This window comes from Pogona vitticeps, chromosome 1 (genome assembly GCF_051106095.1).
Source record: "Pogona vitticeps strain Pit_001003342236 chromosome 1, PviZW2.1, whole genome shotgun sequence".
In the NCBI taxonomy this organism is placed as follows: domain Eukaryota; kingdom Metazoa; phylum Chordata; class Lepidosauria; order Squamata; family Agamidae; genus Pogona; species Pogona vitticeps.
In genome coordinates this window covers 1,360,491-1,376,130 of record NC_135783.1, presented here as the reverse complement: position 1 = coordinate 1,376,130, position 15,640 = coordinate 1,360,491, and the positions used below count along the sequence as shown (strand labels likewise).

General features: G+C 50.2%; 1 long non-coding RNA gene across 1 annotated transcript; it reads right to left on the bottom strand.

The window, feature by feature from the left end:
* Nucleotides 1-1,284: 1,284 nt before the first annotated feature.
* On the bottom strand, nt 1,285-7,280 carry LOC144584671 (uncharacterized). The gene is made up of 2 exons (XR_013539073.1): nt 6,575-7,280; nt 1,285-3,011 (listed from the first exon to the last, which is right to left on the bottom strand). It is a non-coding gene; the product is annotated as an uncharacterized LOC144584671 (long non-coding RNA).
* Between the last annotated feature and the right edge of the window lie 8,360 nt (nt 7,281-15,640).

Genomic DNA, 15,640 nt, shown 5'->3' with positions numbered 1-15,640 from the left:
GCCGGTGGCTACTAAATAAGGACGTGTTCCTCGAAATAAGGCGGGAGCAGCTGCCGAATGAAGTACTGCGGCCGGTGGGCTACTAAACAAGGAGCTCCTCTTTGAAATAAGAAACCGGTGGCTAGTGAGTTAGAAACAGGTGGCCGCTCAATGAAAAAATAATAATTTCTGGAAACGAGGAGCAGCTGGCTGGTTTGTGTCCACGCCTCAAACCCCCCCTCCCCGGCACAAGTCTTTTGAGCATCTTGTGATCTGGTTGGGAAGGCCTTTGTGAACAGAGTAGCCTAGTGGGTAGAGTGTGAGATCCTGGTTCCTGCCGTGAAACCTGTGTTCTCTCTCAGCCTAGTCTACCTCGCAGGGGTGTTTGTGGGATACACGGAGGAGCAGGAAAGACACCGATGCTGCCTTGAGATTCAGGGAAGAACAATGGGGGGGGTTAGCCCCATGTTATGATGTTTACATATGTGTCTGTGTATGTTTGTATTCACATATATGATAAAATTTGTAAAATTCTTATGTTTTATCGTATACACCTTATTGGAAGCCACCCAGAGTGGTCGACCAGACCAGATGGGAGGGATATAAGTCAAATAAATTAAATAAATAAATAAATAAATAAAAATTATACTTGTGGTGACATAAATTAAAAAGTAAATTTATTTTTCACACCGCTTATATTTATGTGAGCTATATTTATGCACATCATTAGGGTTCATATTTTAGGAATTATAAGTATGCTTCGAAATGTAGCTACAATTGGTCCATGATTCATTTTTGAAATCTTAGCAGATAGGGCTTCTGTTTGGTGGAACAAAGGGTTGAAAATGTGATGAATGGCAGACTATAGACTGTGTGTGTGTTTAGTCGTTTAGTTGTGTCCGACTCTTCGTGACCCCATGGACCAGAGCACGCCAGGCCCTCCTGTCTTCTACTGCCTCCCGGAGTTGTGTCAGGTTCATGTTGGTTGCTTCGCAGACACTGTCCAACCATCTCATCCTCGGTCGTCCCCTTCTCCTCTTGCCATCACACCTTCCTAACATCAAGGTTTTTTCCAAGGACTCTTTTCTTCTCATGAGATGGCCAAAGTACTGGAGCCTCAGCTTCAGAATCTGTCCTTCAAGTGAGCATTCAGGGTTGATTTCCTTTAGAACTGATAGGTTTGTTCTCCTTGCAGTCCAGGGGATTCTCAAGAGTCTCCTCCAGCACCACAATTCAAAGGCATCAATTCTTCGGCAGTCAGCTTTCTTTATGGTCCAGCTCTCACTTCCATACATCACGACAGGAAAAACCATAGCTTTGACTATTCGGACTTTTGTTGGCAAGGTGATGTCTCTGCTTTTCAAGATGCTGTCAAGATTTGTCATCGCTTTCCTCCCAAGAAGAAGGCGCCTTTTAATTTCAGGGCTGCTGTCTCCATCTGCAGTGATCATGGAGCCCAGGAAGATAAAATTTGACACTGCCTCCATATCTTCCCCTTCTATTTCCCAGGAGGTGATGGGACCAGTGGCCATGATCTTAGTTTTTTTGATGTTGAGTTTCAGACCGTTTTTTGCACTCTCCTCTTTCACTCTCATTACAAGGTTCTTTAATTCCTCCTCACTTTCTGCCATCAGAGTGGTATCATCTGCGTATCGGAGGTTGTTGATATTTCTTCCGGCAATCTTAATTCCGGCTTGGGTTTCTTCCAGTCCAGCCTTCCGCATGATGTATTCTGCATATAAGTTAAACAAGCTGGGGGACAATATACAGCCTTGCCGTACTCCTTTCCCAATTTTGAACCACTCAGTTGTTCCATGACCAGTTCTAACTGTTGCTTCCTGTCCCACATATAGGTTTCTCAGGAGACAGATAAAGTGGTCAGGCACTCCCATTTCTTTAAGAACTTGCCATAGTTTGCTGTGGTCCACACAGTCAAAGGCTTTCGCATAGTCAATGAAGCAGAAGTAGATATTTTTCTGGAACTCTCTGGCTTTCTCCATAATCCAGCGCAAGTTAGCAATTTGGTCTCGAGTTCCTCTGCCTCTTCGGAATCCAGCTTGTACTTCTGGGAGTTCTCGGTCCACATACTGCTGAAGCCTACCTTGTAGGATTTTGAGCATAACCTTGCTAGCGTGCGAAATGAGTGCAATTGTACGGTAGTTGGAGCATTCTTTGGCACTGCCTTTCTTTGGGATTGGGATGTAGACTGATCTTTTCCAATCCTCTGGCCACTGTTGAGTTTTCCAAACTTGCTGGCATATTGAATGTAGCACCTTAACAGCATCATCTTTCAAGATTTTAAATAGTTCAACTGGAATGCCATCACCTCCACTGGCCTTGTTGTTAGCCAGGCTTTCTAAGGCCCACTTGACTTCGCTCTCCAGGATGTCTGGCTCAAGGTCAGCAACTACATTGTCTGGGTTGTCCGGGATATCCACATCTTTCTGATATAATTCCTCTGTGTATTCTTGCCACCTCTTCTTGACGTCTTCTGCTTCTGTTAGGTCCCTTCCATTTTTGTCACCCTCTAGACTATAGACTAGAGGGTGAGAAATAGCACAACGCTGATAGCTTTAGCACAATCAATGCCCACTCAATGTTTAAACAGAGGCCAGATGGCTCTCAGCCAAGGATGGGGTGCTTGCATGTCATAATGGCCCCAAGGGGGGTTGGCTAGATGACCCCCGAGGGTCCCCTTTGGAGTTTTCGAAAAGCGGTCCTCCTCCACCCTCGGTTTCCACCCTGGCACAATGGCTTGTCCGCGTGGAGCTTTCTCCGTTGGCCTCCCTTCCGCCGACCTGCCTCTTGCTTTCAGCCAGCCCCGTTGCTTTGGTGTCGTCCCTTGGCCCCGAGCCGCTGGGAATTTCCTCCTCACACAAGGGTTCACGTGCCCAGGGAGCTGTCCCTCGCTGGCGTTCCTCCTGCTGCCGGTTTTATTTAGTGGTGCCTTTCTCTCGTTCTGGCAGCCTGCTTTTCTCTAGAGCGATCGATCAAGCTGTGTTGAGCGGGTTTTTTCGCCCCCAAAGTGGACCCTGGAGAGAGAAGGGAAAGCTGGCAGGTGTTTTGTATAAGATGCAGCACCGCGGATGGACGGACGGACGGACGGACGGAAGGAAGGAATGGGGGGGCCCCACGGGTGCCCTACTCCAGGTTGTTGTGTGTGGTTGCAGATGAGGTGGACCGAGAAAGAAACCTGGTCATCTAAGCCAAAAATGTCCCTGGCCGCAGGGGAGAGGGCCTTGTGAAGTGCCTTCTGTCTACATGCTTGGTATTCTCGGCAGGAGCAAGCTGGAGCCAGGAAGAAGAACATGTGTTGCGCACGCACGAGGCGCGGGGAAGCGTCCTCGCAGTCTTGAGCCGAGGAGCAGGTTGACGGCGACAGCCCCCACAAAAAACGGACAGAGAGGAAGGCGCTGTTGCGTGGAGGCGGGAGTGGCCCTCTGGGTCACTTTGTTCCTCTCCCATAGGATTTCCTCTTCTGATCAGGGTTGACTCTCCAGGGTCTCGCACACAAAGAGAGTCACAGAGCCGGAAGGGATCCTAAAGATCATCTAGTCCTACCCTGGTCCCATAACAAGTACTGGTGGGGTTTGGGGATTTTTTTTAAAAATCCCCTAATTCCCCATTCTGGGAGTTCAACCTGACTTAGGCTCACCTGGCAGAAAGGCCTCGCCTGGAAGGCTTTCAGACCCAGCTAGGCCTCGCTCCCTTCAAGCTTCCTGTTCCTGCCCCAGGGCTGAGCTGGAAGCCTTCCTTTCTGAACAGGAAGCTAGGCCGAGCGGAGGCTCAGAGCCGTCCCAGTTAGCTGCACTGGTGTGTCTGTCTGTACAGGGTGTGACCATCGGGTAGATGTGTCCCTCTTGTTAAACTTAAAAAAAAATCCAAATAACGATTAAGAAAAAGTATTGCAAAGTTTGTGACATTTTAGTTCCTGTTTCCCCATTTCTTCTCGTTTCATCTCAGAGGTAGCCCTTTTCCACGCTGTGGCAACCCACGGCTGTAGCCATGCTGGTCGAGCAACACATGTCATCCAAGCCCAGCTGGGGGGAAAAGGGAGGAAGCAGGCGGGGGGGGGACATTTTCCTGCCCATCGGTGCTTGCTGCCCCCTCCCGCGCATCTTCCAGCTGCAAGAAGCTGCATGGAGTGGGATGCAGTAGGAGGCAGTTGCCATGGCGACGGTACAGGCCTCAAGCCAGTGGCAGCCAGAGAGCCTCTGTGCGTGGGATCGTGGGGGGGGGGGGGGAAGCTAGCAAGGAAAGAGGGGGGGGAGAGAGAGATGGGTGGTGGGTGGTTTTTAGGGTGTCAGGAGGGAGCTGGGCTGTGCGTTTTGCCTTCAGACCTCCCCCCCACACACACACACCCCTCAGCCTCAAGGGCTTGGAAACCTTAAAGGGAAGCCATATTTGAAACATTTAGCTGGGCTCGGGTGCAAGCACTCCCGTCCGGGCCGAGCTGTGTCAGAACAACAGCTATTTATGTGTTTGTTCATCCTATTTTTTAAAAAAATCTTCCCCTTCTTCTTGAGAAGAATAATATTTTGGAGGTGGCTACAAACGATATTGAAAAGGAAAAGTGGAGCAGGGAGCCAAAAATGGAAAAAAGTGGAAATGGTCTCTGTCCTCCGAACCGTCAACTATGAAGTGAAAAAGTATTTCCAGTAAGCAGATTCTTCTGTATTTTATATATAGCGATTTCCTGGTCTCTTCCTCTAGCGAGCGAACCAAGGTACTGTATATCACTGGTTCTTAACCTTGGGTTACTCAGGAGTTTTGGACTGCAACTCCCAGAAGCCTTCACCGCCAACTGTGCTGGCTGGGGTTTCTGGGAGTTGCAGTTCAAAAACATCCGAGTAACAACGGTGAAGAACCACTGCTGTATATGGCTCTCTTCCTGTCCTCATGGTGCTTATCACGACAACCCTGTTAGGAGGGCTAAGTCTGAGAGGGAAAAAAAATCCTGGTAAAATGGAAACACAACTGGATCTAGAGGGACCCATAATATGGATGCCCATCAGGCTCGCCCGGCATGGCCAGGGGGAAAGCCTAATGGGAGTTGTAGTCTAGAAGCTTCTGGAGGCCCAAGATCCGTCAACCCCAGATCTCAATGGGTCTGCACCTAACTCAGTTCCTCCTTTGGAAATTTTAACAGGGAGCCATTTCTGAAATGCAGATTTGGTCTTTTTGGCACCTTCACCCCATAGATGTCCTATCTCTGGTTCCAAAGAGGATCTGTTATTCCGTTTGTGGGGAAAAGCTGAACTGGCAATGCAAACGGCCGACACTTACTTCCCCAGAACAGAGATGAAGAAAGCAGCGTCCAACAACAGTTTTGCATCTTTCCTATGTCCGATATTTGCATGGGCGTCACTGTCGCGCGGCGTAAGCCCTCATTCCAGAACAAGGCGAGCTTTCTGACGTTGAGAGACACACAAAAACACCTTTGAGACAGATTCCAGCCTCGCGCCCGAAACTTGTACAGTATAATCCAATAAATGAGGGGCAAGGAATGGCTGAGATGCATGCTGTGGGATGCATCCAGGCCTTTTGATGGTAGTAATTTGGAATTCAGAGATAGACGGTTGGAAGAGGGACCCCAGAGGTCCTGTAGTCTAGCCCGCTGAACCCGGGGGGGGGGGCGGGAGGCAGGGAAAGCACTCTCCAAAACCCCGGCTATATCCCCAGCCTAAATACTGAGGGAATCCGTATTTTCCTCCGAGGAACTCTCTGCTAAGGGGGGGCTGGACTAGATGACCTCTAGGTGAATCTTTGAAAAACCCCCCATCCTAGGATTCTCAGTTTCATCTTAAATTAGGAGCCCAGAGGACCCACTCTGAAGAGTTTGGCGGCTGCTCTCGTGCCCCTAAGGGACCCGGCGCAGACGGCACCAGACTTGAAAAAAAGAGCTGATTCTGGCGTTTCGGAGCCCTGCCTCGGTTTGGGCAAGGCCAGACCCTCTCATATAGTCCAGCACCTTCCCTCCGCCCCATCGATAGTCCAGGGGCCAGAGGGTGGCTAATTGGGCCCGGGAAAAGCATTTTAAAGCCAGGTGACCTGAGCTCCACGCGGTGTCCACAGGTCTGATCCTTGCTACTTAATCTTCACAACAGCCCTGCGAGGTAGGCAAGTCAAACCGAGGATGATGAAGGGGCTTGTTTAGCTCTGCGGCCTCAGCAGAGGGTTTTGGACCTGGGTCTTTCAGAGAGAGCCGTGACCCCGTCCTGCGAGCTCCCTTCCTCTCTCTCTCTCTCTCTCTCGCCTCTTCCTCCTCCTCCTCCTCCTCTAATGTACCCGCTGTTCGCCAGGGTGCTCTGCCACGCGCACATCGGGGGCAGCCAGCCAGCCAGCCAGCTGCCGCACGTAATTGAGGGATTTGAAGTGGCACTCAAGGAGGCGTGCTTAATTGGGGGAAATGTGGGGAAGTGTGTCAAGCCATGGGGGTGGGGGAGGCGGGGGAGGGGTTAGGCGCCGGCAGGCACACATGCGTGCCTTTGAGTCGGTGCAGAGTGGGTGACGGGAGATGGGTTTGCAGCAGGGAGAGGAGTGGGTGGAATGGTGCCCCCGGAGGGGGAGAAGGAAAGGCGTGCCCACGTGTTACCTCCCTGCCTCGAAACATGCGCAGGGCTTGCCTCTCTCTGCCGGTGCACCTCCGGGGTGTGGGTGTGCAGGCCTCTTCCTGAGTCCTTGATTTATTAGATTTCCATGCCACCTTTCCTCCCACAAGTTCAAGGTGTGGGAGGGATGGTTCTCTTCTGCTTCCAATGTGGCTCAAGATGACCCGGTGATAACTTTAATCTGAGTGTCCTGGGTCCTCGGTCCAGCAACATTGGCAATTATACCTGTGGTTTTGTGCCTATAAATTACACACAAGGCATTCCTTGCTTGTAGAAAGCCAGCAGGTCAGGGAAAAGGATGAGATGCAGCTGGTCCTCCTCACTCAGGCAGAAGTCCTGGGGAAGGGCTTTCAGAAAGTAAAGCATGCAAAGTTCTTCACTCGCCCCTTCTTCAGCCCAACCGTCACCCAAAATGGGCTTCTGTTTGGCTCTCGCCTTTGGGCTCAGGGTGGCAAAGTTGAAGGAATCTGTATTGACTTCTGAACAGGCGACGTTGATTTTGCAGGAGGCGATGGCTCTGCTCCAGGGTTCAATCTGAATTTAAAACAAAAAAAAGAACCGTCCACATTGCTGCACTCTATCTGCAAAAAACAAGTCTGACATCTCGGATTGCTCTTTCAGCATTCGGACTAAAACCCACTGGGGATTTGCTGCCTTCACTTGGGCTTGCAGCCCACACTGACCGGGCTTCCCCATTTTTCTTTGGACAGATTTCAACTATGGCACCGAGGAATATGATGCCGAGGGCAACGAGGAGCCCAAAGTTCACCCCGGCGGCTCAGAGACCATGCCTTACATTGACGAATCGCCCACCATGTCCCCCCACCTCGGTGCCCGTAATCCAGATGGAGGCAGCACCGGCGACAACAGGGACGGATCGGAGAGCGTTTCCCCCACCCCTGCAGACGGACTGGGTGCTGCGGTAAGTGGCTGGAATTTGAGCCGGGGTGCTGTCTCCTTTCGTTTTTACTTTTTGTTATTTTATTTACAAAAACAAACCAAGTTCAACTAAAAATAATGTTTGATTTCTGAAAAAGCGAACCTGTAAGGTGCAGGTTGCAGAAAATCGCAACTTACCAGGCTGTGTGGGAAGGGCACATAACGGGACAAAGGAAAGCTGCTTGCTGTGTTATATATGGCTGATCTCTGAGTAGGGTGCTACTGGCCAGTGCATGGAAAGTATTCCCCACATGCTTGCTGGAGAGGCATATGAGCGGGAAAGTTGCCATTAACTTACGAGACGTGCACATGAACAGTGGCTGTGCCTGTCACCGGGAACAGGGGAGACGTTTAAGCGTAAAGATATGTTCATTGTTCCCTTCTCCCCAACAGGCACTGTTTCTGTGCAACAGGGGTGGGTAACCAGACGCCCTGGGTCAAATCAGGCCTTCAAGCCAAATCCAACCCTTCCAACCTTTTCTGAGGGATTTTCTCTTTTCTAAAAGGCTGAGCTGCTTCCTGAGGGGTTTGGTTACCAGCCGTAGGAGCTTAAAAGTAAAAATCCTGCCCGCCCACCCCCCCGGCACATGATCTCCGGGAATGTCTGTGACTCGAATTCAGCCCTCGAAAGGGAATTGCCCATGTTGGCTCAAAAATCTCATGCAGAGAGGTATTTTCCAGCTTGCTGCCTGTAATCTTTTCAGAAAAGTAAAACCTGTAGTTTCTCCCCCTCCCCCTTCATCACCTCTGAGAATAAACCCAATGCTGTAATTATCCTGTATAAAAAGGTCTGTGTTTGCATGAGGGACATGCATTAAAACTATTGTCATTTGCATTGCAGTTCATTTGTAAGTATAAACTGTATGTCTAAACTGCAATAATGGTGTTAAAGCCACACAAGAGGAAATCAGACTTTTTGAACACAGGCTGTTCTAGGATTTTGTTATCCCGGCGATTTACGGGGAAATTAAATTTGTTGGTCAAATTGGTCTATTTGACGGGGATCTTTGGCTCTTGTATAAGATGAGAGCTTAAGACACGTGACGTGGCCAACGGATATTGCTATAAACGAGGCTGTGCATATACAGTGGTGCCTCGCTTAACGATTGCCTCGTTTAGCGATGAATTCGCATAATGATGTGTTTTTTTAGAAAATAATATGCATCGCATAACGATGTTTCCTATGGGCGATTTTCGCTTAGCGAAGTTTGGGACCATGCTTCGCATAACGAATGCGATTTTAGGTCCCCTGCTTCACTTAACGATGTTTTTTTTTCCAATTAGAAAAGTGTCTTAGAAGGGTCAAAAACGGTTCTAAATGCTTGGATTCGTTAGAGGACCCCTTAAGTCATGTGCAAACCTGATTTGGCTTTGATCTGACTTTTCCTTAATTTTTTGTGAATTTTTTTTTTTGGCCCATAGGAACCAATGGACCTGTCAAAATCTGACAGCTCCATGCTTTCCTATGGGGGAGAAAACAATTTACAAAAAATTAACGAAAGTTCAGATCAAAGCCAAATCAGGTTTGCACACAACTTAGGGGGTCCTCTAACGAACCCAAGAATTTAGAACAGTTGCTGAGTCTTCATTAATTTTTTGTGAATTTTTTCTTCCCCCGTAGGAAATAATGGAGCTGTCAGATTTTGACAGCTGTCAAAAGTTGGGGGGAAAAAATTCACCATAAATTAATGAAAAGTCAGATCAAAGCCAAATTAACTTTTGCATCCGTTTTAGAGGGTGCAGAAGCTAATCCAAGCATTTAAAACCATTTTTGACCCTTGTATGACACATTTAAAATTGCAAAAATTGACTTCGCAAAGCCATTAAAATGTATTGAGTCAGCTTCAATACATTCCAATGGAGGATACATTGTTTCGCTTAGCGATGTTTCCTATGGGTTTTTTCGCTTAACGACGGCAATCCGTTCCAATTGGAACGGATTAACCGGTTTCCAATGCATTCCTATGGGAAATGGTGTTTCGCATAGCGATGGTTTCACATAGCCATGTTTTTTTTTGGAACCAATTAACATCGCTATGCGAGGCACCACTGTACTTTAAGCTGCTTGGGAATTAAGTGCCAGCAAAATTGGATTTTTTAAAAAACACTTGGGATCGCTGGGATTAGACTGGTTGCTCTTTTTCTATGTGTCCAAACTCCCTGGAATCTTTTTTATGTATTTATTTATTTATTTATTGAGAGAGAGAGAGAGAGAGAGAGAGAATGACGGGCTCGAAGTCAGCCAATGAATATTATGCATCTATGGGGACTTGAACTCGCCTCTCCCGGGTTTCGTCCCCAAACGTTGGTACATAAATGCGCCGCTTATGCCCAGAATCCTATTGCGACCCGGAATGGGAGCATCGGCTCTGCAATTTGTGATCCTTTGCGCCTGAGATTTACACTAGTGACGCTTTGTTGTTGTTGTTGTTTAGTCGTTTAGTCATGTCCGACTCTTCGTGACCCCATGGACTAGAGCACGCCGGGCCCTCCTTATGATGGCGCAAATGCCCTGCAGGATTCTGGCCTCCGTTTCCTGGGCATCCTGCATTTCAGAGCGTCCAGGTTTCTTGAGCAAATGACTCAAGCGAGAATTAAAAAGAGTCCGGTCATCCTTGGATACCCTGGGAGAAACCAGGTTTTTGGACTATACTTCCCAGAATCCCCACACTTGCCGGGAGATCTTAGGAGTTGTCTTCTAGAGAAGTTACTTTTCTCCCCTCCTTTCTTTCTTGGTTGAATGACTCACTTGCACATTCTTGTGTGCATCTGGTATTGCATGCTATGGGGTGGGTTGCTCCACCTGGCGGTCAAAATCTGGTATCACCTTGCTTTTGGAAAGGGGAGGGGGCAGCCAGGGAAACCGGTCTCCCATCATTTCTGCGTGAATTCGATTTCTGAATAACCCCATTCCTAGGAAAGGCGTTTGAAGGCCAGGTGGCAAAGCTGGAGGGGGAGAGAGAGAGCGCAGAGAGATAGAGGTTTCTTGTTGAAGGCTGGAGGGAGAGAACCTAAAAGAATTAGTTCCCCCACCCCAGTGCCATGGACACAAAAATCCCCCACCTCGGCGGATTCGTAGGCCCCATAGCTAAAGGGATTTGCTTAAATCCTTCTCTGCTGCTCTTTGGACTTCCTGCCCTGTAGGTTTTAACTCTGTCCTTCCAGTGTGGGAAGTGTGGTTTGCTGAGATGCCCTCTGGATCACACAAGGGTCTTAGACAGCTTCAGAAACCTCTTCTCATTTCGTCTGATCAAGCCAATCTCTGTGCTGGGTCCTTCTCTTGTTTTGCCTTGATTTCAAGGCTCTAGTCCTTATTATCTTAAAAATATTCCACTGGTTATGTTTCCTTCCATCCTTCCTTCCTTTTCTCCCTCCTGCCCTCATCCTGCCTCATTGCTCCAGCAGGTTCACCCCTTCCTCATCGATCGGGCACATAAAACACATTAATTTTTAAAACCTGTGTTTGCCAGGACTGCAGAACAAGTTAAGAGCAAGTGAACTCTTTCCAACAACACCCGACTTTCTCACCACAGCCTTTTGAGGTAGGCCGAGCTCGCGTCCAACGGTGCCGTCGGCCGCCCAGTGAGCTCGGTCACAGCAGACTGGTGATCTGAAACCCCCCCCTTTCTGTTTACTGGGTGTGATATTTGCATCGCCTTGGCTGTGAAACTGGTTGAACGGGGTTTGCTGGGGTGCAATTTCATTCCCTGTTTATTTGCTGCGCAGACCTGTGAGTGCGTCTAAGTCTGCCCTGGTGAATTCCGATTATTTGGGCAGAATAATCTCATTGCTGGAGAGGAAAGGGGAGAGCCCCGTATGCAAAACCTTTGTGGTCTTGGTGGCTTAAATTTCTCTGTGCTCTGTAGCTCGTGCGCCGTTCACTTGTCGTGCCGTTCACTTGTCGTGCCGAGATGCCCTTCTTGCGGGGGAGGCGCACGGTGGTCCTCGCCGTGGCTCTTGGGATCTGGGGCGGGAGGGAGCCGGCTCCCTTTCAGACCAGTTTGGTGCCTCCTGCTGCAGGCGGGGCGTTCCTCCCAACTCCACGTGGTGCCTTTTTTCTTCCTGGATGGGATCAAGATCTCCTCCCCCTTCTTCTTCTTCTCCTTTTTTTCAATTTTCAGCTGTCCAGTGGAACAGAGCTTGTGAATGCGATTTTCTCCTGCCCTTTTTTTCTCTGGTTTTGTTGTTGTTGTTGTTTTGTTTTAGTCTTAGTACATCTGGCAGCTGCTTCCTCCTTCACTCTCCCCTTGAAACAGTCACCGGCCGCTTCCTCAAAGGCAGAGAAAGAGAGAGAGAGAGAGGATACCCTTTTCGCTGGGAGAGAAAACTTTCTTTTTTCGCCCCGTCTTGTCGGGTGGAAAGGCCTTCCTGCGCCACCTGCCTCGGTTGGCGCCTCCTAACCGTGCCCCAAAGCGGGCAAGGCGGATCCAAGACAAGGCGGGCACTGGAGAAGCGGGAGGGGAATATATATATATTTTTCTTTTAAAAAACGCAGGAACAGCAAGGTGGCACACTGGAAGACGTCCGAGAAGCAGCCCAGTTCCTGGATTGCTCTCTCTTCTTCTCGTTTCTGACGGAGTTTAGTTCTTTTTGTGCCCACCGTCTGGCAAAGCTGTAGGAAAACTTGGGCTTTTTTTCCGGTTTCCCGAGCGAGCGCTGCCCAGAAATGGCTCCCGTCCTCGGAGGGGAAAGGCCCTGCGCCAGGCTTTAAGGAACACTCGCTCCCCAGCGCGCAGGTTGGCAGAGAGGGAAGGGGCGGGGGGCAGGTTTGCATGCATGCAGGAAGAAGAAGCCATAGGGTACCTGGACAAGATCCTGGAAGATGAGGAGGAAGAGGAGGAGGAAGAGGAGGAGGTGGACAAGAAGCCGGGCACCCCAACCTCGGGAAAGGTGGGCGTTCAGGGGAACAGTTGAAACCGGAGAGTCGGGGGGGCAACTGGTGTTGTGAATTGGGGAGGGGGGGTTGTCTAAGGCCTGTTTGCAGGGCAGTGTGGCTGGATTTGCAGCCTCCTTTTTTCCGAAGGAAGTGGTTTGGTTGTTGATGTTGTTTTATAGGGTTTCCTGCTTGTTCTCGCCATGGACCCAATCCTCTGGCTAGGGGGCCTGAGTTGGTGCAGGCGGCCGTGTCCCCTGACATCCTGCTTAGTTTTGTGGTTCCGTGTCTGTGCATGCTGGGAGGGGTGGTACGGATGACCCCTTTTTGCCCCGGAGCCCAGCCTCTTTGCTCTCGAAGGCTGCCTCCCAGAACCAGTCCCTGGTGTAGAGTTGCCTTTCTGGTGAAAGGGAAGAAAAAAAACGCTCTGCGCATGGGCAGAGGCCGCCTGGCCTGTCGGGACTCAGAGCTTTCCAGGGCTGTGCTGCTTGGGGGATTTGGGGACTTGTAGTCCCAGACGCAACATAGCCAGGATTTAGCTTGTGTGTGTAATGCGCCGGTGTGTGTGTATGTGTGTGTGTCTGCTTTGTTTCTTTTACCCCAGTTCTGCCTTCCGGTCTCCCTCTGTGGGTTCGTGGTCAGGGGGTCAGATAAAACAGTTTGTTCTGTTAGGGAAGGAGGCGGTTCCCGTTGCCACGTCCGTTTGCCCTGTGGATGTGGTCCCCCAACCTTCCTGATTCCCCCCGTCCCCACTGTAGACCCCACAGGCCTTCAATGTGGGGCAGGGAGGGCTGACTTGTGGCCAGGAGTCGCCAGCCTCATTCAGCTCAGGGCGCACCCTTTCTCTCCAGAAGGGAAAGATCTGTTTTCAGTGCCAGAGGTTGGGATCTGTCGAGGCAGCCGCCCTGCGCCTTCTCCACACCCGTGCACGTCTGCCCTTTGGGGCAGGAACCTCGCCCTTGACGCTGGGCGCTGCAAAAGAGGTCCCGGGGAAACGGGTTCATTTCTGTCCTTCGTCAGGAAAGCCGAACTTAGGCTTGGCCCTTTGGGCACGGTGAGGGGGGCCACCCGTTCTCCCTCCTCGGCCCGGCCGGGCCCTCGAGCTGGCAGCCCTTGGCACAGACGTGTTTCTGAGCTGGCACGGTTGGCGAGCGGGTCCCCCTGTGTTGGGAGGGAAGCTGGAGGAGAGACGTTGGGAAAGGGAAAGGAAGGAGGACAGGATGATGGGCGTTGTAGTCCAGGAAGAAAGGAAGAAAGGAAGATGGTCAGATGGGAATTTTGGTGAGGAACAGTGTTCGATAAAGAAAGCAAAACAAAACTCGCCAGCGCCTTGCCTGACGATGCTGACCGCCTAAATTTAGGTTGCAAATTTGGCAGGCAGGAAGAAGGGAGGGGGAAGCGTGGAAACCTGCTGTGGCACCTCCCGGGGCTCCATGATTTTTGGAGAGGGCTCTCAAGCGCTGGTGCACGCGCTTCTCAGGTGTCGTTCAGGGAAGGAGAGGCATGGTTTGGCTTCATTCACGCTTCACCACGGACCTGCAAGGTAGGGCAGGCTGGCCAGCAGGCCATGAGGGAGTGAGGGATCGGCCCCTAGCTTCATAGTGAACGTCATGGTGGAGGGGAGCATTTGAACCCGGGTCTCTGATTTAAGCTTGCTTTGAGGAGGGAGTCTGCTGTAGTGGGTAGAGCAGCAGCAGTGGGGTAGGTGGGTGTTATAAAATGCATGCATGTGCGCGCGCACACACACACACACACACACACCCAAGGCTCACAAAGTAAAGTGAAAAAGGAGGAGAGCGATGTCAAGGCCAGGAGGCATGGAAGGACGGAAAGGCCGGGCCAAAAAGGGACCCGCTGACCGGCTCCCTCTTAAGTGACCAATAGTTGAAGAGATCATCACCACTGAGCTGTATGAAGTCTTTTGTCTTTGCTGGAGAGAAGGTGGAGTACCGCAGGACGTGAAGGATGCAAACATCGTCACATTGTATAAGAACAAAGGCGACAGGGGCGACTGCAATAACTACCGTGGTCTCTCTCTTCTCAGCGTTGTAGGGAAGCTGCTGGCCCGTGTTGTGCTGAAGAGACTCCAGGTGCTTGCAGACAGAGTCTATCCAGAATCACAGTGTGGATTTCGGGCTAATAGATCCACCACTGACATGGTATTCTCCCTCACACAGTTGCAGGAGAAATGCAGGGAACAACAACAGCCACTCTTTGTGGCCTTCATAGATCTCACAAAGGCCTTTGATTTGGTTAGCAGGGACGGACTCTTTAAAATACTTCCCAAGATTGGATGTCCACCTTGACTCCTTAACATCATCAGGTCCTTTCATGAGGAAATGAAGGGCACTGTAGTTTTTGATGGCTCAACATCAGATCCCTTTGACATCCGAAGCGGAGTAAAACAAGGCTGTGTCCTTGCGCCGACCCTGTTTGGGATCTTCTTTGCTGTCATGCTGAAGCATGCCTTTGGAGCTGCAACCGAGGGCGTCTATCTCCGGACTAGATCAGACGGAAAGCTCTTTAATCTCTCTAGATTGAGAGCGAAGACCAAAGTCCAACTGAAATGCATGCGGGATTTCCTCTTTGCCGATGATGCAGCCATTGTTGCCCACTCTGCTGAAGACCTCCAACAGCTCATAAATCGTTTTAGCAAGGCCTGCCAAGACTTTGGACTAACCATCAGCCTGAAGAAAACACAAGTCATGGGCCAGGGTGTGGACTCACCTCCCTCTATTACCATCTCCACACAAGAATTGGAGGTTGTTCATGAATTTGTGTACCTTGGCTCAACAATCTCTGACACTCTCTCCCTAGATGTCGAGCTGGATAAACGCATTGGGAAAGCAGCTACCATGTTCTCTAGACTCGCAAAGAGAGTATGGCTTAACAAGAAGTTGACGGCGTACACCAAAATCCAGGTCTATAGAGCCTGTATCCTGAGCACACTCCTGTACTGCAGTGAGTCCTGGACCCTTTGTGCATGGCAGGAGAGGAAGTTGAACACCTTCCATATGTGTTGCCTCCGATGCATTTTTGGTATCACCTGGCAGGACAAAGTTCCAAATAGAGTAGTCCTAGAACGAGCTGGAATTTTCAGCATGTATACATTATTGAAACAGCGCCGTCTACGCTGGCTTGGGCACGTCGTGAGAATGACTGATGGTCAGATTCCAGAAAATCTCCTGTATGGAGAATTAGTGCAGGGAAGCAGCCCCCGAGGGAGACCACAGCTGCG